Source organism: Anastrepha obliqua, chromosome 2 (genome assembly GCF_027943255.1).
Source record: "Anastrepha obliqua isolate idAnaObli1 chromosome 2, idAnaObli1_1.0, whole genome shotgun sequence".
Taxonomy (NCBI): domain Eukaryota; kingdom Metazoa; phylum Arthropoda; class Insecta; order Diptera; family Tephritidae; genus Anastrepha; species Anastrepha obliqua.
Window position 1 is genome coordinate 100354959 of NC_072893.1, and position 4706 is coordinate 100359664.

Genomic DNA, 4706 nt, shown 5'->3' on the forward strand with positions numbered 1-4706 from the left:
TTATAGTATATGGGATGATAACCTCGGCCACATAGGTATATTAATATTAGTAGAGAGTCGAGTAGTGAGTAAAGAGTAAGTATTTAAAAAGAAACTCACCTCATCTGTTTATGTCGCTGCTACCCCATGCCGAATGGTGCGCATTCGCATCGCAACTTACCAAGGTCTCTGAGAGCCTGCGATGGCGAGTCTTCTTTAAAAGGCAGGTACGCTAATGTAATCAGAAGGCTAGGGCCTCTACTCGCATACTGTCGTCACCAGGTTTGCGTTGCAAAACTGTGGGAAGAGAAATATGTTAATGAACTTACCATCACTAGATTCCTTTATTAGAGCCAACCTCACTCCCTTCTCTATAAACAGCAGCTAGTCCTCGGTTGTCGGCCATCAGTAATTTAATTTAATTTGCATTACCTTCAGGTGCTGTGCTTTCATTGCTGCTCTTGTCTATTTCTATGGGTAGGACCACTTTAAGATGCCCTATTCCCTATCTTAATTTGCCATTTTCCTTGCCAAAAACTTGACGTTTAGGTGTAGTTTACATTCAACATCGGCCCTTGAAATTTAAACCCTTTATATACTATAAAATTATATACTATTAAATACTATTATATATCTATTATAGTGCCCATAGAGGTAAATCAGCAAAACAAATGGCTGAGATATATTTTATTAATGTAAGTATAGTCTACAACATTATAATTGCGCAGGAAATGAAAACCGGTTAAAGTTAAAACACTCCAAGTGGGAGGCCAGAAAAGCTCACACCAAGGATATAATTGTCTATACATATTTTTACTTCTCTCGCCAATGATAGGTAAGGATAAACAATTTCACATGGGCAGAGATATCACTTTTAAAAAAATTATGGTCATGCGAGTCTATTATTGCGACAAGCTCAGTATACCTCGGAGAGCACTGACTACATCGTCTCGACGGTAACATTCAATAGGAATTTTATTTATTTATTAAGCCAATGAATATAATAGATTCTTATAGACTAAGTGGGCATATTTTAAGGTTATATAGGGTTATTCAATAGGTTCGCTTCAACTTTTTTCCGATAGGGAGGGCGAACGACGCAATATTTTTTATTTTTCGCTTGTCATTTGTAAACTTCATTAGTATACATTTCATCATGGAACGCTACACACTTGAGCAACGATTGCAAATCGTGCAAATTTTTTATGAAAATAATCGTTCTGTTGCTGCTACTTTAAGAGCATTACGGCCATTTTACGGTCCATTTAACAAGCCGTCCAGTTTTGGGGTTATGTGAAGTCATTGGTCTACAGTAACAAGCCGGCGACGATTTGTGAGCTCAGAGCCAATATTGAACGCGAAATTGCTGGAATTTCGGCCGATTTATGCAAAAGAGTGGTCGAAAATTGTGTTCAACGATTGGACTTCGTAAAACGTGCACGCGGTGGTCATGCAAAAGAAATCGAATTTCATACTTAAATGTATATGTTCAAACTCGATAATAAAAAAAAATGAGTTAAAAAAGTCAAACCGTTTGTGTTTTAATCAAAAAAGTTCAAAAGTTGAAGAGCTCTTACTGAAAAACCCTATACTTATAATTAGCGCATTTTAAGGTTAATAGGCAATAAAAAAAGAAAGTACAAACTATTTATAATAAATACTCAAATATTTTAATAGGTGATTTTCTGAAAATAAAAAATCTAATATATCTCAACAAATTTAGGGATTTTATTAAACTCAATTAAGGTTCTAGTAATAGGAGCATTCTGAACATAAATGGATTTTGAAAGGCCACCATAGAAAAACTCCGACCTGCGCAGAGCTCTGAAAACCAGACAACATGCAAAATTAGCAGAACGTTATGGCCCACCTACAACTACAAACAAACGTTAACACTGATAAATATGAAACGAAGAGATGCCTGCAGACTCACGACACTCACTTTTGGTCTATCGGGGAACAAACAGCCAGAATGGGCATCATTCACAACAAATACTGTCACAGTTGTTAACAATCGGAGGAGAAGGAAACAGTTTTCCATTTCCTTCGCGAATGCTCTACCTTATGAAAGGAGAGAATGTCTACCCTGGGCCAACCACTGTTTGAGAGTTTCCAACAACGAACTGCCTGGCTTTGACGTCAACAACATAATAAGGTACTTAAACCGCACGGACTGGATATAGTCACAAAACGGGTAGTGAGGATGTGACAACAAAATGGTGCGGAAGCGCTAGTTGGATTGTCGATGAATCCAACCAACCGATCAACTTATATATTAAATCGTAACTTATAATAGTATTTTTAAACACAATATTTTATATCGTATTGATTTTTTTTGGACTCGTTTAAATTTTATTCACAAAAACAGCTTTTAAATTGAAATACAAAAGCACACTCCGCAAAACAGCAAAAGCATCAATATTTTGTACAGTTTTGACTATTTTCCCTTTTATTTGAATATTCATTTGTTTTGTATGAAAGTTCATTGTCTTACGATGGCGATTAAAGTGAATATAAAGTGAACTATTCACCTCTAATTATTACACCATGCAATCTTCTCTACAACTCTCAAACGTAACCCTCTTTCAAGGATATTTTTAAGTTTGTTGGAAGGTTGCCTTTTATATTTTCCTACCAACATTTTATTAACATCAGTTTAATGTAATTATTCAAAACATGAAGCTCTTGCTATAGTGTGGACGTGCGCAAAATTTAACCGGGCAAATATACCACCAACCTATCGGAGCAACACAACTCCTCCAACACACCCCATCCTCTTCCTTCCTGCTTCAACCCCAGTGCGGGGACAAACCGCCAGCTCTTGGTCCGGAACATGGCATCAGTCAAATGCAATTTTTGCAAAGGCTGGTGTCACTTCCGGCCTGCGCACCACCCGTGAGTGGACCCTTGCCGCAGAGCTCTGCACACGCCCCCCGTGGCGCGGCCGCCCACCACCATCAGGCCGCAACAGCGGAATGCACAGCAGCCCCAATGTAGGCACCCACACGCGGCTCTCACCTACTCCCGTGTTACAACAGTCTTACCTAGAAGCTTCAAGCTTCTACAATACAACTGCAACGGACTCACGAGTGACGTCGACGAGATAGCTGATTTTATCAGCCGACACAGTATCCCAATAGTTGCGGTTCAAGAAACCAAGCTGCACGTTAGGTCCTCCCTGATCACGAGGGATGGCTATAACGTGTACAGACATGATCGCGAGCGAGACAATGGTGGTGGTCTAGCGTTCATAGTCCACCACACAGTGCAGTATCGTCTCATTGACGAAGGCATCGACCGCAGGGACCGCACCTTAGAATGTCAAGGTATAGCTGTCCGGTCAGGCGATGCCGAGCTCGAAATATATAATATCTACATACCCCCTGTCACCTGTTGCCCGGCAGGATATCACCTTGACATAGGTGCGACGCCTCCCCCCAGTTGGCAATTGCAGCAGCTCGTCTGACAACAATTTCTAGCGCTGGTCTGATAAATAGCATAACCTGGCAACCTATGCTATCGCTTGAATCAGACCGCTTGCCCATTATCATCCCGATTGAGAGACCCGCCGACTTCGTTTCCGCGAATCACCGATCCTATATTAACTTTAACAAAGCTAATTGGGCCGGCTTCGCGGAATTCACCGAAGACACCTTCGCCGCTCTTCCCATCCCTACTGATGTGGGCGCAGACGAACGCGCATTCCGCAAGGCGATCACAGCCACTGCGGCTCACCCATACGTCCCAATTTCCCATCTGAACCAGCCAGTTTAGCAAACGGGCGTGACCACCTACGCCAGATTGATCCCGGGGAGCCCCGCATAAGGGATCCCAATTTGGAGAACCGGCAACTGGTAGATCAACATAAGCGGACCAAAGGGGTTGAGCACCTGAAGACCTGCAATTTAAACACTGGTGTGAGTAAGCTCTTGTCCACCGTTAGGTCTTTATCGAACCCGACGAAGGACAATGACAAGGTGGCAATCACCTTCAGCGGTTGTACTTCGTCGGACCCGAAGAGATGCACGAGCTATTTTAGCCGATTATTTACACTGCATCCTCCGGCCGACAGAACTAAGTCGTGCCACCAGACGGCTGCACAAACTGACGAACGACAGTGCGCCACTTACTTTCTCCAGCGATGAGGTTGAGGAAGCCATCAATGAAGCGAAATCATTTAAAGCCATTGGACCTGTCCTCCAATCTGTCCTTGACCACTCTCATCATCCCTGACAAGTGGAAAGCAGGGAGAGTGGTCTCACTACTGAAATCTGGGAAACCCGCCAACCAAGGGGAACCTTATCGCCCGATAACTCTCCTTTCCCCAGTAGTGAAGACACTTGAAGCCCTCCTACTCCCACTCTTTACGAAACATCTGACCCCGACCCCACTTCAGCATGGTTTCCGTCGAGTGCATAGCACCACCACTGCACTCACCATCATAAAGGCCCAGACAAACCGCGGGCTTAACCAAAACCGCCCCTGCGAGAGGACTGTGCTAGTAGCGTTGGACCTGAAGAAGGCTTTCGACACAATCAGGCATTCCACGAGACTAGATGACATTTATCAGACGACACTCTTGCCAGGGCTGAAGAGGTGGTCCGCCTACTATCTGAGCGGCCGTCACTCGTCAGTGATTTTTCGTGACTACGCATCTAAACAGAGGAAGTTTAAGCATGGTGTTCTACAGGGTGGTGTCCTTTCACCCTTGTTGTTCCACTTCTACA